This window comes from Lissotriton vulgaris, chromosome 1_2, assembly GCF_964263255.1.
Source record: "Lissotriton vulgaris chromosome 1_2, aLisVul1.2, whole genome shotgun sequence".
NCBI classification, from domain to species: domain Eukaryota; kingdom Metazoa; phylum Chordata; class Amphibia; order Caudata; family Salamandridae; genus Lissotriton; species Lissotriton vulgaris.
This window is the reverse complement of record NC_141686.1, coordinates 93,571,396-93,597,259: the sequence shown is the minus strand read 5'-3', so window position 1 is coordinate 93,597,259 and position 25,864 is coordinate 93,571,396. Positions and strand designations below refer to the sequence as shown.

Here is a 25,864-nt window from a genome sequence, read left to right as displayed (position 1 = left end):
CCTGCTTTGGACTGCCAAGAAAAGTCCAGTGGTCCCGGACAGAAAAAATACATTTCCATTCCACCTTCCATCCTGGAAGAAAACTCCCAGGGTATCTTGGTCACTAGTTGTTTTTTCAAAAATGAATTCCCACTTTGGGATTTTGTTTTTGAAAGAAAATTGCTGAATGTCTGTATGAAACATAGCGCTACAGGAGCAGAGGGGCACTTCCTGAGACTGAACTATGGGCTCAGTGAGGTCAATGAAGCCATAACCTAAGCACTCTTAAAAGGGTCAATTATGTCTACCCAGAAGCAGTGATGCTACATCGCAAGGAAGTTTATAGATTTCATTTGTGAGGGACTATGGTGTCCATCCAGGGCTGGAAATCATGTGAAATAAGTGTGGTTAGAGTGTGGGCTGTTCCTCATGCCTATGCCACTTTGTCCATTTTCTCAAGCAGGGACATTTTAAAGATTTGGGGCCCTGGTCCAAAAATATTTTGGGGGCACACCTTTCGTAATAGATTTGAATTTATGATACAATTTCAGCTCTTCCATTCCCTCTTTGGCCAGGTCACTGACACTGCACAGGCACACCCCTCCAAATTCTAAATGTGTTTACATCTCATATTCAGGGACAGTGACGTGGTTTTAATATTGCAACACAGCAGCAGCTCGCTAATTTTACTGAAAAAATCTCTGTAACATCCATTTCCCATATGTGAGGTTCTGCTTTGATCTAAAAGTCAATTTTGTTGTGGATTTTACATGAAATAAACATACTGACACACATGATCCACAGTAAAAAATTTTAAAGGAAAATGGTATTTAAAACAATCTGCTTAAGAATTATTCAAGGGCATTAGTGCGATGCTCTCTGCAGAACAGAGCTGGCTCCATCAGGGGCCCCCTGAGAGGCTGGAGCCAGGACCATCTTTGCCCATGCCTTAAAAAGTTTCTGTCTCGAGGTTAATTGCAGCAGGCATAGGGAGGCTTTAGGAAAGAGATAGGAAGGAAGGGGGAGGAAGAGAGAATGCGATCATAGAGGAAGAAGAGGGGAGCGAGCGAGAATGGATGGATGGAAAGAGAAAGATTGTGCACGGAGATGGAAGGATCGGGGCTGGTTTAAGCATCTGTGCCACAGCTGCTTTTTGTTTCCCAGTCCACATCTGGATTGGCAGACATTAAATATCAGAGCTTACCGCCTGCTGCTTTGTTGCTCTGCAACACTCTGTAGCTGATGGCAATGACCACCGTTACCCTGAAATGCTGCTGCCAGATGGAGAATCAGCTTAGATGTCCTGGTTTCACAGCCGCAATAGCCATACTGTCTGCATTTATAGAACAACCACTATTTGGCTCAGGCTGAGCAATACAAGCACATGCAGTCATGACGCTGGAGTCTTGCTGCCCTAGGCAATGGCCAGTGGTACCACAGAGCTTGGGGCATGGAGCAATGGCACAGAGAAAAAATGAGAATTCTAAAAAAGCAAACATACGCTGTCAGCTGAGCTCTCAGCTGACAGCCTTGAGAATCTTGAAAGTGAGTTGGCAAGAAATCTTTTAACATATGACAGTCTAACAGAAGATGTATTATACTGTCGCCTAAAGCAATTACATAATGCATGCGACATTTCGTGAGTCTATTTATAGTCACTTTCCTCGTTTTCTTTCTCTGTGAGTTGAGCACCTGTTAATTCCAATCCACAACTTTTCACTCTTCATCCTTGTTTGGAAAATGTTCATAATATAGTCGTTTGAAGCTGTGAACTTTTTATTTTGTAAGGACGTCCCAATTTATTTTCAATATTTCTCCAAATAATACAGTATGTGAGTTTGCCGGGCAGCAATCCCTTCTCCTAGGCCAGTAGATGTATATACTTTGCTGCACTTGTGGACCACAGATCGCCATCTGCCTGGTGGAGACCTCTATACCTTCAGAGGAGCTGCCACCACAGTGGCTTCTCTCAATTCACTGTTAGTGTGCTGAGCGGCCGTCATGTTTCACATGGCTGCTCAGCAAACTTTTTTTGTTTTTCAAACACAAGCTTCCAAAGTCAGAGTTCGTTTTGAAAGGCAAATAAATAATGACCCAGACACCCTGTTCTGTTCAGGAACGTAGGGCTTTTTCTGGTGGTCCCAAGCAGAAGCAAAAATACATGAGAACCTTTGCCCTAAATAGGTCTGATGGTCTGAGATACTTACGCGGGTGGACTAATGCCCATCGGGTCTTGGGTGTAAGGTTTCAACCAGCAGAAAAAATTAACGGAAACATGACTGATTTACCAATTCTAAATAGAGACGGAGAAGCACCAGTTTCCTGCACACGGTACTCCACAATTTATGGTGAACTAACATGTCTGCTCAACACTAAATAACCCTCCTTCGACAAGTGCAGAGAATATGTATTGGAGAAAGTTCAGTTACAGTAGTTCAGTTTCCTCATTACAAGTTTGATTATTAAGATCATAGCTGTCAGGAAGGGAGGTGCATGTCGATTTTTCTAATATTCAATAGATGGACTATAGCTGTAGCGACACCGGAAGAACTTGAAACGTGCAGTTACTGCCTTAGAATATGCAAAGTCCTAAGTTCTTGCTAGAGGGAGAAAGTGAAGAGTGTTTCTGGGATAAAAAGTAGTGAGGAGATTGTCTTGTGGGGCCTACTAGGATGGAAAATTAATATTTTCAGTTTTAGAGCATTTCAGCATTAGAGAACAGAACACCATACTGTGTCAGTTAGCACTGAGCCAGTCTTAGATTTAAATTTGGAGGAAAGAATAGGAGATTTGTGTATCGTCAGCATGTAAGTGGTAGGGGAACCTAAACAGGGAAGTCTCATGGGGAGGTCCCTGAGTCTGTGAGCCCCACACTGTGACATCTTATAGAATCTTGGTGACTGGAATCTCAGAATGGAATGTACAATTGTAGGTGACAGAGATTCCAGCCAGTTGGCCCAGGCTTGTTCTCAAGTAGAAGGTTTATTCCTGCTGTCAATACTTTCAACGAGTAAACCCACCTTGTTAAATCCTGTAGAAGAATTATTGAAGAACAGGGTGTAATGCTGGCGACAAGCAGAGTTAAGAAGAGAAGCCTGGAGTCCCTGATGTGATGAGTATTGTCTTTTGAAATGGAAAAATGGCAAAAAATACGAACAGTTTGTTAGCCCATAGTATTTTTTTCTACATGCAATATTTCCAGCCTATTATATTTCTTTCTTTATGCAACATTTTGCATTTATATATGTGTATTGTTTACATATTAAGTTGTTTTGTATATATTCATATTAAAACAGAAATACATAATTAATAATTATGGGTTTATTATATGATGAAATTGTTTGACGAAGATGGATGTATGACATCTTAGGGAATCTTGGTGTCTGGAATATCAGACTGGAATGTAGAATTGTATGTGACGGAGATTCCCACCACTGACAGTTGGCCCAGACTTCTTCTCTTGTAGTAGGTTTATTCCTGCTGTCAATACTTTCAACAAATAACCCTACATTGTTGGATCTAGATACATGTAGAAGAATTATTGAAGAACACGACGGAATACTGGGGACAAGCTGAGTTAAGGAGAGAAGCCTGGAGATCTGTGACGTGATGAGAGGTGTCTTTCACAGATCAGAAGTGCAAGAGTGGCTGATTTAAAAAACGGAATGCATGGGGATCCCTCACAATGCTATCAAGGAGTCCAAAGCCAAGGACATTAGATTAATTCAAAAGGCTTGAGTGAATCTAGCGCAAGCCGATGTGAGTTGTGATTCGATGACATCAAAGCTCAACGCTGCATGCATCAACCAGAACGCTGCATGGAGCGGAAGCACGGAATACAAGCCGATGTGATGCAAGTTGTGATTGAATAACGTCAAAGCTCAACATTATGTGGATCAACCAAAACGGTGACGCGCTGACGTCTATCTATAAAAGATGAAGATGCTGAAGAAATTGAATGAAGTAGCTGCTAGTGATATATTTTTGAGTAGACATCCAATACCTAATGAATCCACTGATATTTTTGTAAACGATTTATGAATTTTGGCTGTAAATGCAATTATAGGTCTTTTCATGATGAAATGTTAATTGTCAAATGTTACATAAAATGTGTGACATTAATTTACAGGAGAAGCTGTCATCAGTAGATGATCTAACATTAGGAAAAGCCTTAGATATTGCTCATCAGTTTGAAGAAATTAAATTTGCTATGAAGGAATGATCTACCAAAACTACTAGTGAAGTACAATTAGGGAAGAAGGTAGAAAATAAAGTACTTAGTGGGAGAGACAAATCCAGAATTCAAACTCAGAGTCAAGGAATAGAGACAAATGAGTATGTATGCTTTAAATGTGGGCTTTCAGGTCACTTAGAAAATGACAGTCATGCCCAGCAATGGGACATATTTGCATATATTGCAAAAGCAGAGGCCATTACCCTAGAATGTGTAGGAGCAAAAACAAAGACAGTAGTGTTAAGGTAATCAAACAAAACACTGGTTACATCAACAAAGTCACACAAAAGGTAGAGAATATTCCAGATGAGTACATCTTGGATATATATGAAATCGATTTAAAAATGTGATGTCCCTATTTGTGTCATAAAGATTGAGTGAAAAGGCAATGGCAGAGTCAAGTGCTTGACACTAATTGGAGATTAATGGTATAATTAATACAAAGATTTATGTGGCTAAAGAAGGGTCTTGTTTGCTGGGTTGGCCACAACAAGGGGATTTGATGATCACACTCAATTCTAAGCATCTGATCAGGTTTTGGGATAAAATGATCTAATTCTTCAAGTTAGTGAAGATAAAGCCTTGGATGAGATAATTTGTTTCCCATAGTTTTCTCATCAGAGTTAGGACTACTAAAAAGATCTCTTCATAAAATCATCTTAAAGCATGGTGCGTTGTCTAAGGTACATAAAGTCAGGAATATTCCCTTACCCATGAGAGAAGTGTTAAAGGAAGAATTGGAAAAATTGTGTAAGCAGGATATAATAGAGGGAAAATAATTTTTAGAAAGGTTGTCACCACTAGTGGCAGAGCACAAATTGAATGAGAAAATCAGACTGTGTGTCGATTTAAGATATCTGATTGAATGTGTGTGGGTGGATCGGCATCCATTGGCCAACACTTGAGACATGTTCGCGAAGCTGAAGGGGGCCAACGTATTTTCCACTTTAGAACTTTCCTGTGCATATCACCAGATTGCACTACATGAGCACAGCAAACAATATATGTTGTTCATTACACCAGAAGAGGCATACAAAAGGATGCCATTTGGTTTAATATCAGCATTTACAGTCTTTTAGAGTTGTGCATAAACTATTTAAGGATGTAGAAAATGTCTTATAGTTTCAAAACAATTTTCTTGTGTCTGGGAATACAAAAAAGAGCATGCTGAGGCGTTATGCAAAGTATAAACCGTTTTGCATGATTATGGGCTCACTTGGACTAAAGATAAGTGTAATTTCGAGATGGAATCAGTTGAATATTTAAGCCAAAATATTGGTAAACATGGAATTTCACCAAAACACAGTCTGGTCAAGGAAAAGAAGATTCGCCAGAGCACTACAGCCAAAGGCCTAACAGTGACCTCCCCTGTGTGGCCCTTACTCGTTTTGTCTCCGCTGGGACATACTGGTTTGAGCATACCAAACTGTCATGCACCACAGTGTGACTGGCAGAGGTATCTCTCAGAGTAGTGATTGGGATTCCATTCACCAGTAGGTGGTGGAAGTGTCTACTCCCCTCTGGAATCGCTAACTCACCATTTTGGCCCAATTTCCAGTTGAAGACAATGTGGACTTCCTCATCTGAGGTACTACCCCAATAAGCTACACTGGCAGCCCCTAGGTCTCTGGTGTGATTTCCTGTCTTTTGACAATTGTGACACCATGTCCTATTGGGATCCCAATTCTTACCTTGGTACCAAGTTTTAGCTGGTAAGATGTCTTTGGGCCCACCCTCCAGGACAGGTTTCTGGAGGGATACCGGAGACCCCTCTCTTTTATCTTCAAGGTGTTCCCCCTCTTTCTCCTGGGGAAGATTTTGAGCCCCTTTCTTTTGGTCACCCCCTGTAGTTGTCTTGGTCTCGTTAGTCTTGACCCAGTTGTTTGCCTTCTCTCCCAAATCTTGGGGAGAAAGTAGACCTAGGTCTACAAGATACTGAGGCAACTGGCGAAGTTCACGTGTGGTTTCAAGGTTAAGGCAAAAGACTGAGGGCCTGATTGCGAGTTTGGCAGTGTTGGAGCTGACCGCCACACCGGTGCTCCGAACCAAAACCGCCAAACCCTTATGCAGACCGCCCAATGTATTCCAAGAAGAATCCTAGTCGGTGGTCCTGTGGTGGCTGTCCCACAGCAGTGCCTTTCAAAGGCTTGCATTTGAGCCTTAAAAAGGCAGCACTTTGCAACCACAACTTCGCGTTCCAGCATGGCATGGCCTATTAAGTACATGCTGTGCTGGAACTGGGGGTGCATACAGGCAGATGGGCACCCCCCCTTCCACAGAGGCACCAGAGTTTCCTCACAGCCACAATTTTCATGGTGGGCTCATCGCAATGAAAAATGCGGCAGTGAGGAAACTCGTAATATGCTTGGTGGTGCCGCTGGGCACTGTCAGCATATTGCGGCCTCAGACTGCTGCATGACCGCAGAGGGATCAGGAATCTCCGGCGGTAGCAGCGGTCTTATGGCGGTCCTACCCCCAAAGTCATAATATGACGGTCAGACTGTCAGTACGGCGGTAGCCGCACCGCCACTGGGGTTTTGGTGGTCCATCAGTCTACCAAACTCGTAATTTGCCCCTTAGTCTCCATGGTCTTTTTACTATTTCATTTCAAAGAGTTTCAAAGTTCAATAATACCAGTAAAAGTATTTTGGTTCTGTAATTCAAAGAATGGTATTGAGAGGGCCTGGATCTCCTGCTCGGACAAGCTTTTAGATGTGGTGGATCTTTAGAACTTGCAGAACAAGCCAAGGAATTTATGGATTCAGTACACTGTCTTGCCTAATGGGGCTCAATGAGCTTTTTGTTTTGTCAATAATGCCAATGTGGTCCTTACGCTGGAAAGGTAGCCTTTTAAAAAAATTAAAAAATCGTTTATATATTACCGAGTAAAAGACAATTAACAGTACAATATATGAAGTGTGATACAATCTTGTTGTTTAAGAATCATTAAAAATTGTGGGATGGTACAAGCTCAGAGGCTGGTCCAGGAGCTCAGGGTTTCTTTTTTCAAAAACTATTTTGAAAAGAAAATTGGGATATAGGCCAAGGATTTTCCTCACCACAAAAAGTACAGCTCTCACTGATGGGAGTGTTTGGGAAACATGGTTTTAGGACTACATTACGCGTAGGAACAGTTGCAACAAATATTAGTGACCGTAGGTGAGGACTGGTTCCAATCTCTTCTCAAAATGGCAATTGATATTCCTAGATTGCGAGCATTTCACTCTCACCTTCAAGATCCCCACAGCAAAAGTTGCAATCTGATCCTATTTTCTAATTTACAGCTGATCGCTCTGAAACTTTCTGATATTCTTGGTCACTGACAGGCCTTTATAACTTCAGCTACCAGCCTCATATTATCTTCCTGGATCCCAGGTACTATCAAGACTTATAAGATAGCTTGGTAAGGTTGGAGTTGTTGGTGTATGGGAAGGAAATACTCACATTTTTGCAAATGTCCCTTCCGTTCTGAATATCATTGCCTCCTTGATCATTGCCTCCTTGGTTTCTTTAGGCAAGTCGTTCAGGACTATTAATCACTATGAACCAGCTACTCTGATGGCGCTGAATTTTGTGAGGACAAACTCATAAGGGGAACATCCTTTAGTATGTAAATTGCAAATATCAATTATTCCACCCCTCAAACTCAGTTCTTCCTCAACCTGTGATGGTAAACAAATTTTGCAAATGTCATAACATGGCCTTGCAATCAATGACTCCCTATCATTGGAAACTAGTATTACTCATCTGCTTGATTTACTTTTGAAAGAGACTCAAATGATAGTGTTACAGAAGTTTCTGCAAGATAGTATTCTCCTTTTCTGCTACCAGACATGTGAAGAAGGCCCCCACTAGTGTAACAAATCCTTACTTTCCTTCTTATCCAGAGTTGTGTGTAGTAGTATAATAAGAATAGGGTTGCCGGCTGTTCACTAAAACTGATTTTAACAGATGAAACCTGTTGTAAGGTAAATTCCAAAGATGACCAGAGGTATCCAGGAGGTATATTTCAAGTAGAAGATTTATTGGATGGTACAGTAGTATGTTACAAGTTTGATAGAGGTCTTAAGGAGATCCCACCAGGAAAAGCATGGTTGCTGCTCAGCCCACTCTCTTCAACTGTAATTCTCTCCACACAAGCAGGCATACTAACATTCCACTCTCTCTGTCATCAGGCAGTCTAACATTCCACACAGTCATCACATTCATTCTGGCTGAGCAGCTGAGGAGGAGATGCACTTGTAGGAATCAAGGTATAACAAAACCCCACCAAAGGAAATATTTGCTTTTCAATACAAACCAGGAAACACTGGATTTTGCAGCAATTTTACTCATTTTGTCCACTCAGGAGGCAAAGCAATAGAGGTGCAGTCTCTACCCCTAAGCACTTTTCGCTGATGGATATTCTTGCTCTGATCCTTTTGAGGCATAGTAAGCTAACCAATATGCCCTTTTGATAATCTACAAGTTCCAACAACTCTCTGGACCTCTTTCTAGGCCAATGTAGGGAATATAACATGCCTCACATGAATTCAGCACACTGTTCACTGCATATTACTTTGTATTGGCCAGCAGACCAACAGATGATGCATGATGAGGGTCTCAGTCAGGGGGAAAGAGACACTACCATGTTGTTATCCTCCTTAACTGAGAGCAGGGTGGTAGGGGCGCAGGACACGTGGAACGCCGGCTGGCCCCCCCACACGGGCACCCACACAAGAATAGGCAGCATTGCCACTCCTAGACACTGCTGGAACTGCACACCGGACCGGGACCTCTCCCTTGGACCAGCAAGGCTGACCAGACACCCAGACGGACCCTGCCAATCGCCAACAGGCAACCACCTCCCCTAAGCCCCCAGGCTGAACTGAAATTACAGGGGCACTGCCCATGTCCGGAAGGGGTCAGAACGCGCACCGGCACTGGAGGCGCCCTGCCGAAAGAGAAGACTGGGAAGACGCTGAACAAGATGGCTGCCGACCAGGTGACCACAAGACTAGACAGTGTGCTGGCTGCCATGGAGCGATTGGAGGAGTCGTTACAATCGACCAGAACATCACTAGAGTCTAAAATAGACGGCGTCGCCATAGACCTCACACACCTGAGGGAAGACCATAAGAAACTGGCGGACAGAACCAAGACACTGGAAGGCACGGTGACGGTCCTTGCACCCCGAGTCGCCCAAACTGACAAGCAAGTACAAGACCTCCTGAACAGGGTAGAGTTCTTGGAAGGCCGCGCAGAGGATGCGGAAGGGCGGGCGCGCCGGAACAACATTAGACTTGTGGGGATCCCGGAGAAATGGGAGGGCAACCACCCGGCCCAGAGGGTGGAGGACTGGCTACGAGAAACACTGCCGGAAGATACACTCTCGCCCTACTTTGTGGTGGAACGGGCGCACCGAGTGCCTACGAGACCGCTTCCCACAGGCTCCAACCCAAGGCCGCTACTCATCCGGATACTGAACTACCGAGACAGGGACACGGTCCTGCGTGAGACCAGGCGGCTCGGGGAGATACGGATAGACAATGCCACAGTTATGTTTTTCCCGGACTATACCATTCAGGTCCAACGCCAAAGACACTCGTTCCTGGAAGTAAAACGGAGGCTGCGCACGGCAGGCCTTAAATACTCCCTCCTTTTCCCTGCAAAGCTGAGAGTGGTCGCGCAGGATAAGACATACTTCTTTAACACCCCAGAGGAGGTGGGCTCCTGGCTAGACAGTGGCACTGACACGGCACCCCGGCAGCCACAGGGGTACGAACAGAGGCAGAGGACACGTGGTCCGAGACGTCGACGCAGGAACAGACACCAGCAGGCCCGCCGCCCGGAGGAAACAACACGACGATCTCCGCCGGCGGAACAGGTTCTCCAGGAGCAACGAGATGCACTCAGGAGAGTCTCACAACTGAGCAGCTCGCCGGCATCGGAGGGTGCACCAGGAACCAGCCCGAGGGCTGTCCTCAGTGACGATGAAGCTGTTTGTGGAATTCCAGACTCACAGCTCTCGGTGGACTTACCGGACATCACACCGCAGACAGCTGACCTGCTGAACTGATGACGCATGGAACATCAACATGGAGTCGGCTGGGACGGGGAGCAGGCGACGGGGGCTGGCTGAACGCTGGGGCGCGGCTGGTGCCCGGTGCTGCCGGAGGCCTCCCCCCCCCACATGAACTTGGGCCATATGGTGGACGCAGACGCAGTGAGTATTGCCCCTGCCGCATAGACACAAGCGGGAACCGGTGGTGGCGGGGGGCGCCTGGGGGACTTTCTTCCTTCCCACACCACCCTCGGTCAACTGGCCCTTGCGGAAATGGGAGATGTTGAAGACAGGGGCCCGGGAGCTGCAATAGGTTTTAATTTGAAGCAAAGACTAAGGCTGCCTGATATTGTGGAGAAGTGTGGCTCACGGTGTAGAGCAGGCAGACCCGGAAGCTGAGGTCAGACCCAGGACCAGGGTTCAATTCCCGACGCGGCAGGGTCTTGAGCTCAAATGTCCATGGACTCGATAATTCTCGCATCGGTGCCTGACCTAATCATGGGTTCACACTCTGCAACTCTGGGCATTAAGCTTGCTTAATCTCCACAACGGCCCCCCACGGCGGGATGCCTGGCTTTCACCTTGGGGATGCCCTGTAGGGGCTATCTCACAGGGAAAAGCCAGGACGGGTTCCCAAAGCAAGCGCCGGGAAACCTCCGGGTAGCTGTGCGCTCAATAAATGCAATAATAATAGTAATAATAATATTATATGACATGTATGGCCCGGGGAAGGACACTAATCTCCTTCTTTGACTATTCCATTCAACTACCGAGATAGTGGTTAGCACACGTTGCCCCCTAGACTTGAAAGGTTGTCCCTCATTAATGAGAGTATGGACGGTGGCCCATTTCGCTACTGCCCCTTTGGTATTTCGGTGGGGTACACCCACAGGTGGTTTTTGTTGTTAATTGTTTGCCTACCCTATAATGGTTTTTGGTACTATGCTGAGTGCACTGAGGAGGGTGGTCATGGGAGAGCTGAGTGGAGGGACGAAATGGGCCTGGGTAAAGCTGCTGATTGTGGACTTAGGGGGTGATGCATGCACTGGTAAAATGTCTGCAGTAAAAATATGTACGTGGAACATTAGAGGCATGCACACACCGGCGCGTCGTTATCAAATATACTCCTACCTGAAAAGGCACCAGATTCACATTGCACTATTACAAGAAACTCATTTAAACAGGGCGGATGTGGCCGCACTGCGCCGCAGATGGAGAGGTCAGCTGTATGCCACGAGTACTCATCGTATGCCCGTGGGGCGCTACTATGGGTGAAGCCGGGTACTCCCTTTACAGTGACAGCTACAAATGCGGACCCAGAGGGAAGATACGTGATAGTGAACGGCCGAATAGATGGGCAGCCTGTGGTGTTGGCATCCATATACGCCCCAAACACTGACCAGGGGAACTTCCGAGCATGCATCTCAGAGAAATTGGCGCCCTGGCACGGAATCCCGTGGATTCTTGGGGGGGACTATAACACGGTATTAGACACTGTGCTGGACCGCTCGACTCCACCCAAGTCTGAAGCACAGTCTCTTGGAGCCACAAAGGCTCTCACCCAATGGGCGACACAGTGGGATCTAAAAGACGCATGGAGAGCACATAATCCAAACACCAAGGTTTACTCCTATTACTCAGGGGCGCACGCGCTACATGTCCGCCTGGATGGATATATGGTCTCACCGGAGCTACTGCCACACATAATGGACTCACAATATCTTGGCCGCACACACTCGGACCACAACCCACACACACTGCAAATAGCATGGGAACGCCCCCACCCGCCCATCCCCACATGGCGCCTGCAGCCGGCTCTGCTGCTGGACGCCCCCTTACGAGACTCCTTACAGGCCTGCGCAGCGCAATATTTCACAGACAATTCAGGCACAGCTTCCTCCCCGATGATTGAATGGGACGCCTTCAAGAATGTGTTAAGGGGTCACTGCCTGGGCACTCAGGGGAGCATGGGGAAAACACTAGAGGCTGACCTGCGACGGGTGGAAGCTGACTTGCTCCACCTGGAACAGGAAGCAGTGATGGGCACGGGCGACCAATTACGCGCAGCCCGTGAGGAACATGCAACACTGTTGGAACAACTGAGACACATCAACTACGCAGCCCACTCGGCGCGTGTGCATCAATACAGTGATAAACCCGGAAGGTTTTTGGCCTGGCTGGTCAAACAAGAGAGCCGCACTGAGCCAGTGTCTGCCATCAGAACGATGGAAGGAGAGATGGTATACACCCAGAGTAAAATACATCTGGCCTTTACGCAACACTACCAGGCCTTATATAGGTCGCAGTTAAGGGTCTCACCTGACACCATAGCGGAATATCTCGCGACTATTCAGCTACCGTCCCTTACGAATGCGCAGCAGGAGGAGCTGGGGGCGCCTTTTACACAAGAGGAATTGCGCGAGGCCATTTTTGCCCTCTCCAATGGCAAATCGCCTGGCCCGGATGGCATACCTGCCGAATTTTTTAAGGCATGCTCAGACATACTGACTCCGGAGCTGCTTAAAATGTATAATGCCGCCATGGAGGACTCGGCGCTCCCGGATACACTTAATGAGGCTACCCTGGTTTCCCTTTTGAAGCCCGGTAAGGAAGAGACATGCATGGGCTCCTACAGGCCCTTGGCCATGCTAAACACGGATTACAAAATTTTCACTTCTCTACTAGCCCGGCGATTGGCCACCGAGGTCCAAGCCCTGGTCCACCAAGACCAAAATGGTTTTGTACCGGCGAGGAGTACCTCACGCAATATCCGTCGCCTATTCCAAATTCAGGACGTCGCCACCGCACAATGGCCGAGATCGGGTTGTCTGGTCCTAGACCTAGAAAAAGCCTTTGACTCCGTGGAGTGTCCCTACCTCGGGGCGGTGCTGGGCAGCTTTGGCCTGGGCAATGCATACGAGTACATGGTTGGACTACTTTACCAACAGACCAATGTACGAGTGCGGACAGGTGGCTTGCTCTTGGAGTCGGTGCGGGTGCGCAGAGGGACCCGACAGGGCTGTCCCCTGTCGCCACTTCTCTTCTCCCTGGCCATAGAACCCCTGGCGGCATTGTTGAGGGCGAGGGGAGCGGAATGGGGGATCCCGCTGGCTGATGGTGTCCATATAGTCTCGCTCTACGCAGACGATTTACTTCTATATGTGCGAGACCTCACAGCTGTGCCGGACTCACTGTCCGAAATTTTCCAGACGTTCGCTGACATGTCGGGGCTCAAGGTGAACTGGGCGAAGTCCGGAGTATACCCATTCGGCCCGGACACGCAGGAATGCGACGTACACTTAGGGGTTGTCAGACTCACATTGTATCCCACGACTTTTAAATACCTCGGAGTGCATATTTACAGGAACACGCAGAATATATTGGAGGGCAACCTGGGGCGCGCTATATCCTCGCTGCGAGCCCAGAGGAACTTCTGGAAGACACTGCCTCTAAATGTGCCCAGCAGGGTAGCACTAGTCAAAATGATAGCGCTGCCCAGACTGCTCTACCACTTCGCCAATATCCCACTGTATGTTCCCACAAAAATATTCCGCGACCTGGAATCAATGGTACGTAACTTAATCTGGAACACAGGGCGCCCCCGAGTGGCTCTGGCGAAACTCTACTCCCCAACTACGGAAGGGGGGATGGCAGTCCCGAACCTAGAGCTGTATTACCTGGCAGCACAGCTACAATGGGTAACACTCTGGCTGAGCGGCACACACTTAGATGACACAGCCACCGCTACTTATGTATGGACACACACGCAGGTGTGTGCATTGTTCTACCCCTTAACGAAGGGACCCCGCCCGCTGCCAATACACATGGCTGTGGCCCGAAAGTGCTTTCTCCGTAGCCTGCGGCTGACCCGGGAAGTCAAGCCCTACGCCCCGCGCTTCCCCTGCTGGAGACCCCCAGGTGGAGCGGGACAGTGTCACAGCGAGCCCTAGAGAGCTGGACTACGGCTGGGGTGGAAACCATGGGTGACCTCTATGCAGACGGAGTTATGCTACAATTTGTGGAACTAACAGAGGGCACGGGCCTGCCGGTGGGGCAGTTCCTGCTACATGCGTCTATACTGCGGACGTATACGGAGTCTTGGGGCGATATCCAGGATGAACCGCCAATGCACCACCTAATACAATACCTGCATGTAATGGGCAACTGCTCCCACATTGTACACTGGCTCGCACAGGCCTTACTCATGCACACGCAGTGGTCCACACAACCGATACGAGACAAGTGGGCGGCCCTCAGAGGGAGGGAATGGACGGACAAAGAGTGGACCATGATCCTAGCCAGCCCCGTGAATGTCCCGCGTAACTCCCGCTTCCGGACAATCCAATACTACGTACTGCATCAGGCATATTTATCACCAGACAAAATCAACAGGTATTTCAGGATCTACACTGCCACCTGCCCCAGATGCAACCTGCTAGGCGCGGATATTTTGCACATGCTCTGGCACTGCCCTTCTCTAGCCCTGTACTGGGGAGAGGTACATTCGCTCCTGACAAACAGCACCGGCCCAGGGTTACCACACACATGGGAGGCTTGCATTCTGGGATTGTACAAAAGAAATAAATTCAATAGAATAGAGGCTAGGTTCTGGGACTTAGGCCTTATCACCGCCAAGCGACTAATTACTAAGCACTGGAAGAGGACAGAACCACCCATCCCTAAATACTGGTACGCTTCCTTCACCAACTGGGCAAGGGCGGAAAGCATGGCACTACACCGGGAGGAAATAGCGAACTTACGAAAATTTCCGATCGCACAGATATGGAAGGACATCCTCAGCACATGCTCGGAATGCTGGACATAAGGAGCCTGCAGAACTATGGGATGATGGCTCCCCCTCCCCGCACTGAATGTAATAAACGCCCGACAAGTGGACCGCAGGCCCGGGCGCCCGCCCACACGAAGCAACAATTGTCTGTGACAAGGAATGATAACCACCTAGGCCTCATACAGGACGCACCCCCCCTCACGTGCACTCTCCCTCTCCACTCCCCCCCGAACATATTCCCCAGTTTCATTAGTTCTTTGAGATCCTGTTTCTCGAATATGGCTCTTCCTTGCACGAGTACCACACCTGTGGGACACGCTTAGATGCCCAGACAGCTGTGTGACTTGAAACACGATGCGTCTCCCCACCATAAGATCAGGCCATACAGCTTATCCAAATATCGCAACACCCGCTGTACTGACGGTCGGAGGGGTTTTGACGCTCTGAGACGGTGGCATGCACAGAGACACAGACAGGCCGAACACGAGTACTTCACACCCTTGCCACATAATGACATGCGCACAGGGTCTGTCAGTGAACATTATGAGTCTCAGTACGGCGGACGCCGGATTGCTCCTGGAAGACTCAACCACCAAGTTGGGACACGTTGAACCAAACTGTCGAGTTTAACAGAGTTATATTCCCCTTGTTTTTTTTTATGTGTTTATAAAAAGACAAAACAAGACGTCACTTAAATGCGCAGTTTAATTATGAGCATATGGGAGACTTATGATGTAATAATGATATTTCACAGGATGTTGTGGTCACCGGAGGTATATGCCTTCCTCTGTTTTCGTTTCTTTTACGAAATATCGCAATGTTGCAGCCGGCCCGATGGGTTGTAGGCTTAGCTATATGTAATGCTCAATGAATCAATAATAAACGTCTTAAAAAAAAAAAACTGAGAGCAGGGTGGCACATTTCTCCCTGAAAGCTAAAGTGTCAAGATTGTGGCAACAAAGTCAGTGTGTATACGAGTCTCTGGAATGAACGTCCTCACTTAAGGCACTGTAGCTAGCACTCCTGGTCTTAGATTTACATGTTGATGGTCTAAAAAGCCTTCTTGTAAAAGCTGTATCCCTTCAACAAAAAGGCCACGACTCATTTCATGAGAATCTTCAGCAACCAGGATTAGGCTCAAAAGAGGTCCATGCACCTTTTTTTGCTGAAGCTGACCTGCCTATATAGCATACATTAACTCAGAAAATCGACAAGTTAGTGTATAAATTGCAGACTGAGCAGCTTAGAAACATTAAAAGACAGCCTTTGCTCTGTGTTCTCAAGTATGGAGCTGGAGACAGCACAATTTATTCAAAAATAGGTAAATGAACCCGTTCTGAGACTGCATACTCATCATCATAATTTTTTCTCGATTTTATAGATAAAATCACAAAAGACAAGTAATTTAAAAACAACATACAGAATATCAATATCATAGTCATTCATATTTTAAAACTCCTGCCAGAAAGGGTACAAGAAAGAAGCATATAAAAGGTGAATTCAGGAGCTGTAAGAAAAGTAAGGCTGGCCTAACGTGGTTAAAATTGAATGGTGATAAAATTGTGTGTATAAAATTGTGACGCAGATATACTATATTTTGGGCAGAATATAACCACATGTAATGTGTCATTGATCTAAATATTATCTCAGTTGCAGGGGGGCAGATCTGAGTATTTAAAACAATCCTGGTTAAAAGAGACCAGACGGTGAAATACATTTACCCTAAAATAGGTCAACAGTCGGCACTGATGGCGAGATATCTCCCAGATGAGATAAGGTTCAATATTACTAACTGTTTTCACCAACAGCACGTGCTGCATAGAATGTTTTGTTAGAGCAACATCTTTGCCTTCTGACCTGAGATTGTCCATAAGCGCAGATTCAACCCATTTTCCATCTGAGTGAGTTATGCTTGTGGTGTTAACAAACATATCCGGCCTCCCACTAGCCCGCAAGCTACGTGCCACATACGCCAGCCATGGGATCTGTAGGGTCTTGTCTACTTGTAAGCTGTCTTGCAATATCAGTCTACTAAAACTCAACTCCTCCTTTGTCCAGATGTTTTAATGGATTAAGGCAAATGTTATGTTATGTTATTTATTTTTTGTATAGCGCACGGATGCCGCAGCCAAGAGGCGTCCTGGCGCTTGGAGAATTGGATAACACAACACATCAGAGAAGGCAAGAAAACAAAACTAAACTGTAGAGAAGAGGAAGGTCTTCAAAGCCTTCCTAAAGAGAAGCAAGTCAGGGATTGAACGGAGAGGAGCCGGCAGAGAGTTCCAGAGGGCAGCCGATCAGCCAAGTAATCCATACCTAGTTTTGTAAGGTGTCCTTTGGCAAACGCCCAGGAGACTCCTTAAAAACGTATTTTCTGCGACTTGGAGAGGAGCAACCTGGCCATATCCCAAGATTCCACCGCCATAACACACTAAGGGGATACATTTAGCCCTGTAAATCTCTAGAACCAATAGGAGGTGAATGCACCCCAATCGGCGGAAAAAAACCATGACACCAAATATCACCCTGCTAAAAGAGGAAACATTTTGATTAATGAGCGCTTTGCCAATTGAACTCAGAATCCAGTTGGATCCCAGGTACTTGAACTTATCCACCCTTCTAATGTGTTGGCCATCTATTACATGCTTCATTGTTTTTGTTTTTGATGGGCCAAAACTCATGAGGTGATTTTGAAAAATTAGTGGATAGGTCAAGGCTATTCATGAATGTAATAAAAAGAGAAAGAAACTTATTCAGGCTTTTAGCAGTAAGGGTCATTAGTACTGTGTCGTCCACATATAGTAAGGCAGGAATGGGACGACCTCCTACTCTGGGGACATCAACACTGCAACATCAAGGACCTGCTCTAAGCTGTTGATATAAAATATAAATAAAAAAGGCAACCCTGCCGTACCCCTCGCTGAAGTTTAAAGTGCTCACTGCATTCCCCATTGGGTTCCAAACCAAACCTACCATTGTGCAAATCATTCAAAAAAGTAATTAAAACTATTATTATTAAGGGAAATTTAAAAAGCGCCTGGTTACGCACCGATAGCGTGTCCCCGTGCTGTGTGAAATTAAAACTATATCGTCATCCATCTGTTCCATCATCAACCAGAGCATAGAGCGGTTAAATCTATCATATGCCAAGCTGAGGTCCATGAAAGCCAGATGGATGGCCCCCTTCTTGGCCTTAGTATACTGGCAGGTTAAAAGATATAGATTTAAGATCTGTTCTACTGTTCCCCACCCAGGGCAAAACCCATACTGGAGGTCAGACAAAAAGCCTTGCGCCCCGGCCCAATCCGTAGGGCGATTTTATAAGATCCTACCAATGATTTTCACCTCCGAGTCTATGAGGGAAATGGGTCTAAAACATGCCGGCTCTGATTTGTTGCCCTTTTTAATGATAGGGACTATCATAGAGTGGGGCCATGTGGAGGGAAGATGAGTAGACACAGCAAAGATTAAGTGCAGTGCAGTTTCAGGGCCCAGAAGTCTATACAATCCTTGTATATGTCACCAGGTACCCCATCAGGCCCTGGTGCCTTGTTTAAAGGCAACTGGGAAATAGCAGCTCTGACCTCCAAGAGGCTAAAAGTTAAGTTACACTCTGCCTAAGGGCCATTTACAGGCACTGGCACCTAATTAAGGCTCTAAAGGGCCCTAAAATGATCCACCCAGGCCTGAGATGGGATGGTCTTCATGAAAAAGTGGCGAGTTGATGACACCCCAGAAGGCCACGCTATTGCGCTGATGACTAGCCATCACCAACTTGTCCCAGATCTCTGCTTTGATTTGGTCTTTACAGGCTCTCTTAAGCGACGCCCTGGCTTTCCTAACTTCTTCCTGACAGTGGGGCTTAGCATGCATGAGATTCCAGAGGTCCTTATGGGCTCTAGAGAATTGTCTGTCAAACGATCTAACCACACAGGTGGCAGGCAAAACAACGATTTTTAAGGAGTGCCGACTTATTAAACCAGCAAATATTAGTACATGACGCCAGGATCCTCGGTGGTGGCTCTGCATCTTATAGACAGGTTAGAAAATCATAATGGCACGAGCCAATCAAGTTTTGAGTAAAGGCTGATGGAACAATGCTGGCCCACTTTATCCCTCGGCCCTGGTTAACCGGTGTGGTGGATGCCTGGTAAGCGGGTGTAGAGCTCCCCACTTTATTATCCCAATAAAATGAAGCCATTAACGGGTTAAGGTTGCTCAGATGATGTTGTAAAACCTCAAAGTCTAAAAGTGTGGCGAGCAGACAATCATAGACAAAGATATAATCAATTACACTACATTGACCTCCGCCCTTAGAGGTAGGCGTGTAAGCCTCAACAGGATAATGTTTGCTCAGCAATAAGTTCACCAGATTAAACTCAGAGATAAGGTTGTTTGCCGCTTCCCCTTGGCGTGTGTTTAAAATGTGCCTAGGTTACAAATGGTACAAAAGGGGTTGGTGATGGACGGAGCATCTGTACCAATCAAACACTCGCACACAGTCAACAGATCTGGGTTTAATCCATCACCTTTCTTTAGCCCACTCTGCCACCCAGTTCAGACATGGCCATATGCAAATCAGTCTGACCCTGTGCCTCATGGGAACAGTCCAGCCCGAACTGCCAAGCCATGCCTTCCCTGGACCGGAAACAAGCTTCCTAGGACCGGTTTCTGGCATTACAGCCGTCTTCAGCCAGGCTTGCTTGAATCCAGTGGCAAAGTGAGCAAGGGACTCACGTCTGTGCATACCCTGCCAACCTATGGCGAACAAAGTGGTACAAAAGGGGTTGGTGATGGACGGAGCATCTGAACCAATCAAACACTCACACCCAGTCAACAGATCTGGGTTTAATCCATCACCTGTCTTTAGCCCACTCTGCCACCCAGTTCAGACATGGCCATATGCAAATCAGTCTGACCCTGTGCCTCATGGGAACAGTCCAGCCCGAACTGCCAAGCCATGCCTTCCCTGGACCGGAAACAAGCTTCCTAGGACCGGTTTCTGGCATTACAGCCGTCTTCAGCCAGGCTTGCTTGAATCCAGTGGCAAAGTGAGCAAGGGACTCACGTCTGAGCATACCCAACTTATGGCGAACAAAGCGGTACAAAAGGGGTTCGTGATGGATGGGTTACAAATGGCCCTTCAAAACCAGATTCCTTATTATTAAAACAGGAGCAGCATAGGTGCAGTTTAAAATCTCCCACCAACATAATTAGGGTAAAAGGAGGTTCTGACAGAAAACAAAAACATCCATAAAACATTTAAGACCAGCCATTGCTACCATGTCATCTTTCTGGTAAACTGCATTATAAAAATTAATGAGGAGCAGTCTACGTTTGTTAGGGAATATTAAAGGGTGGCAGGATAATTTAACATTTGGAATTTATCACCTGAACTTTACAGTTATATTCTAATTCAATTAGGGTTGTGTGGCCACCACTAGCATGCCCACTAGAGGAGCGGGTAGCTGAAACTGAATGGGAGGAATAACCATCAAGATACAAGCAACTCTTGATGTCCCATGTTTCCTGTGGACAGATCAGACCAAAGTTCTTCAGAAAGCCCAGCCCATCGCCATCAGATAGTTTTCTCAGGATCCTGGCAATATTCCAACAAATAACCTTGATAGAGTCATGAGTCACAATCACGGGATCCTTATTTGGGATGGCTGAGTCTGAGGGTCTATGATGGGTGTAGAATCCAGTCAATCAGGGTCATTGAGCTCGCTCATTTGGAGGAAATGGTTGCTCAGTAACAGGTGAGTGGTGTTAGATGGAGCTTGTGCATTTGCAGGGTGACACCGTAGCTTTCCCTGTTGCAAGGTCAAATGTACCTTGAAACAAATGTACTTTGAAACTTTTGAAAATTGAGATCAAATGAATTGAAGATGGCAGAGGATTTCAAGTCATAACTTCAAAAACAGCAATACTTTTTTTTCTAAATATCTTTATCGGTTTTTGACAAATATAATAGTCATTATAGTTAGATTCATACGATGATCATATTACATGCTTAGGGAAATACAACATTCAGTCTTCACAGTATATAGACTATTGTGGTAGGATAATGTAACACATTTGAAAACCCACATTAAAGGCCAAAATAGGACTATCCTTCACAGCAATATGTTTATTTATTTATTTTATTTAAAACATTTGTAGAGCGCGGCTGTCACCTGGCAGGTATCCTGGCGCTGAAAAGCTTACTCCTGGGTTGGAAGCGATGGGAGTTGATAATGGGGGGTGAAAACGGAGGGGGAGAGCTAGGGGAAGAGCCATGTTCTTATTCGTTTCCTGAAAGGTAGGAGCTGTGAAATTTGGCGAATGTCGGTGGGCAGACTGTTCCAGAGCTTGGCAGCAGCTACTCTGAAAGATCTTCCCCCGATCCTGGCCTTCTTAAATCTGGGTACTGTCACAAGGCAGGCGGTCGTGGATCGTAGAGTTCTGGTTGGGATGTACCAAGAAAACATCTGTTGAAGGGGTCTTGGTCCTGATCCGTGTAATGCCTTGAAGACCAAGCAGAGAGCCTTGAAGGCTATTCGTTGCTTCAGTGGAAGCCAATGTAGCTCGGCTAAGGCAGCGGTGGCCGAGGATCTCCTGGTCCATCCAAGGGCCAGTTTGGCTGCTGCCGACTGGACTCGTTGGAGTCTGTCCAAAAGTACCGTAGGAGATTCGAGCAGTAGGGCATTACAATAGTCAAGGCGACTAAGAATAGTGCACCTGACTATCAATGCTCGGGCCTGTGGTGGTAGTAATGGTAGGATTTTACGTAATGAGCGCATAAGGGCCGAGCAGGTCGCCACTGTTTTGGTTACCTGCATTTCCATGCTAAGTTTGTTATTTAGCATTACGCCCAGGTTGTGAACACTGGCAACAGGTAGCGGATTATCTGGGTTTTCCGGAGGCCAGAACTCCACGGGCAGAAGGCGAGGGATTCGGCTCGCAGGACAGAACAAAACCTCGGTTTTAGAGGAGTTGAATTGGAGGGAATTACGGTGTAACCAGCCTGCAGTGTCTCTTAGGCAGTCGTGGAAGGCTTCCATGGGGATGGAATCTTCCCCCTCCCAAGAGAAAATGAGCTGGGTGTCGTCCGCGTAGTTTACTGTAGTCATATTATGGGTTTTGATTAAAGTGACCAGTGGCTTTAAGTAAACATTGAAAAGGATCGGACTGATAGAAGAACCCTGGGGTACACCGTGAGGGACTGGGGAGAAGGCAGATTGGAAAGGGGGGAGGGATACAGTCTGTTTCCTATCTCTGAGATAAGAGTGGAACCAGAGCAGGGCAGTGCCGTCAACACCAGCCTCTCTCAACCTCTCCAGCAGGATCACGTGATTGACAGTATCGAATGCGGCAGACAGGTCCAAAAGGATCAGGGCCACGGCTTGGCCCCTGTCTGCCCGCACTCGAAGTTCTTCCATGGCAGTAAGCACTGCTGTTTCGGTGCCATGGGCTGGACGAAATCCGAATTGGAAGTCGTCCAGAACGTGATTCTGCACAAGGTGTGTTGACAGGCAGGTGCTGACCCATCGTTCCACCACTTTCGCTGGAAAGGGCAGAAGTGATATGGGTCGAAAGTTGGAAAGGCACTCTGGGTTCAGAGATGGTTTTTTCAGTAGCCGGGTGATGAGAGCTTGCTTCCAGGGGTTGGGAACGAGTCCGCAGCATGGTCAAATTTTGCCATCCATTTAGGATTTTGGACCCATTAATTTAGGTTCTACTGCAGAGTGCAATACTCTGTGGGTAAGCAGTATTGATGCAACTAGCACACTAATCATGAGTAAGGCCATGCAAAGCCTTTCTAAGTGACCTGGCCACCAATATAAAGTCAATTTAGACTTTTTGGAAATGCCCAAAAAATGATAAACCCCAGATAATCCAAATATTATCTGATTCTGCTCTGCTTTAAAACACAAAGGGCCCGATTCTCAGAACTAACTTAAGACAAAATCCTAAACTTACTAGTTTTGGTATTCACAGAAGTTAGGATTTTGTCTTAAGTTTGTCTTAAGACAAACTTAAGACAGACTTAAGTTAGGATTTTGTCTTAATTCTGTCTTAAGTCTGTCCTAAGTTTGTCTTAAGACAAACTTAAGAAAAAATCCTAACTTCTGTGAATACCAAAATTAGTAAGTTTAGGATTTTGTCTTAAGTTAGTTCTGTGAATCGGCCCCAAAATGGTGTATTGTGGAGTATTCAAAAGGACGACTTGAAAATGCAATCCACAGACAGAATCCATGTCCAGGCAAAACGATTCACAATGAAGCATCACAGAATGTCTTTATGCGATGTTGGTACCCGCAAGACTCTGTTCAGCCCTGCAATGGTAGATTTTTAGCTCAAACGCAGCAAAAAACCACAAGTTAAAGCCCCTTATCAATCGCGCCTAGTATCATACATATTTTCAATTATACTCACTAACATATGTTTTTCAATCTGCATTCTATTTTCTCCTAAGAGTTATTCAGGACAGAATAGGAAGTAACCCAAGGCCGAGTTCAGGCAGAGAGTATTTGTGTCTGGAGCAACAAGGACTACATGACTCCTTGTCAGAACATGTAAAAGATAGGTCTGGAATAAGATAGAAGCCGTTTATGTGTTTTATGCAATGTGTGTTACTGGTTGACTGCTTTATATAATTCCTGGTCTGTGATTGGTGGGAGCATCTGTGCTAGCTCAACAAGCGATTTAGTGCAGACTCTTCAATGTACAATTGTTTGGATTGCCTGTGGGGAATCTAGGAGTTCATTATGATGGCGTCCGTCCGCCATCCCAGAGGTGGAGGACCGTTCGCAGGGGTAGTGGCGGTCCCTCTGTGCGAATTAGGATGTGACTGCCGCTATGGCAGTCACATCCTGTATTTTAACATTGCGACGGGTGCTGCTTGAAGATGCACCAGACAAGGTCTGCTATAGCCCCAGTTGTTTGCACTGGTCATTGAAACTTCTGCAAGTATTATCAGGAAGAAGGACCGGGGCATACCACTGCAGGACAAGGGAGCATACCATTTCCTTTTATGCAGATGACATGCTTCTATTTCTGCTAGACTCTGGAACCGGTTTAACTTAGTATCCAGACCCTGCGACTGCTGGGAGAACTAGGGAGACTAAGAAAGAAGATGTGTGTCACCAGGACATTGTTAGTAGAGAAGGTAATTTCCATGCTGTACTTTACTCGTTGAAGAGCACTGTATATTTTGGTGCACCCTGACCATCCCCATTATGGGGAGAACAGTGCTCACAAAGATGATTATTTTTCCAGGGGTACTCTTCTTATAAGTAAACCTCCTGATCTGGAACCCTCAGTTCTGGTTCCAGACCCCAGATACACTGATTCACGATGTAATATAGAATGGTGGTACCTTATGCATTATACTACTCACAACTAGAGAGAGTGGACTGGGAGTCCCAGATTTTGAATTATACGATAGCATAGCCCAGATTCAGTGGTTGGCTTGATGGGCAGCTGGTCTTCAAGTGCAATAAATAGAATGCTTTGGGTCCTCGCATAGGGAGGTGACCTTAGTGGTCCTTGTCCTTGGAGAATGCCTGTCCTTGGTAGCCTTCCCCAATTTTCTGAGGATAGGCTTAAGGTGCTGGCGGAAATGTATAAAATAAAGCACACCAATTTCAACAATGCACTGATTATACAGTTGGCCGGCCTGCCTACTCCGCGAGGAGGTTTTTTTTACAGCACATAGGTTAGCTACTTGGACAGACCTACTCATGGTAGGACACTGCTACCCCACCGAAACCAGAAGAATGGTCACCCAAGGACTACGGCAATGCCCTCAATGCAGGAACCACGGCCACACTTCAGAAGAGACTCCAACGCAAACAAAGCGCCTCCGCATGCCTCATCCTCGGACTCCCGTGCCACAGCCACATCCCCACCCACCTGAGAGAGATCTGTACTGGCTCCCGGTCAACAAGAGGATCACCTTCAAGCTCCTCACCCACGCTCACCAAGCAAACCACAATGCCAGGCCAGCATACCACAACGAAGACTGTCCTACACCCCGAACCGCCAGCTTCGCTCCATCAATCTCGCACTCGCTACCATCCCACGCATCCACCGAACGACCACTGGTGGAAGATCCTTCTCCCGCCTCGCAGCCAAGACAGGGAACACCCTCCCCATCCACCTGCGCCAGACCCAGGACCTGCTGAACTTCAGGAGACATCTCAAGACCTGGCTTTTCGACCAGTAGCTGCTCCCTCCTCCACTCAGCGCCTTGAGACCCTCTCGGGTGAGTAGCGCGCTCTACAAATGATTGATTGATTGATTGATTGAGGATAATCCGAGAACTGTTGAGGTACTCATCACAGACGCTGGTCTGTCGGCATGACAATTCCTGATATATGTGTCAGTGACCCAAGCAATACAAACTTTGCCGCAAGCACCATGAGGTGTTGCAAATTTGTCTTTCATTTGGAGGCGGACACTAGTTAGTTCCCTGTCTTTACAAATCAGCCCTACTAAGGCAAATCTAACCCCATTTCAGTGAAAGTAGGAGGCTAGGATAGGCCGAGACCTATGCAAAAAAGCATGGGCTGGAATACTTGAACATATTCACTAAGAATCACAAAACCCTAGATTCCAATACACCCAGTTTAGTTATCTCCATGTGGCGTACCTTTCACCACCTAAAGTGAATAGAATGAGTGGGGCAGGAGGTAGGGGGTGTCGAAGATTTTTTTTTTTTTAACTTTTTATTCGTGACTGTGTCAGATATTACATGTTACATTTATTCATTTTACATTGTATCAGTCTTTTCCTTTTTCTTTAACAGAACTTTGGTGTATTAATTGTCATATCC

General features: G+C 46.4%; 1 protein-coding gene across 1 annotated transcript in view; it reads right to left on the bottom strand.

Moving 5' to 3' along the window:
- LOC147733978 (adenosine deaminase 2-like) overlaps positions 1-1,325 on the bottom strand; it is a 514,604-nt gene extending 513,279 nt beyond the window's left edge. The window contains exon 1 of the mRNA XM_086952886.1: positions 1,184-1,325. The gene's annotated coding sequence lies outside the window, so the exon portion shown is untranslated. The remainder of the gene's footprint in view (positions 1-1,183) is intronic.
- Between the last annotated feature and the right edge of the window lie 24,539 nt (positions 1,326-25,864).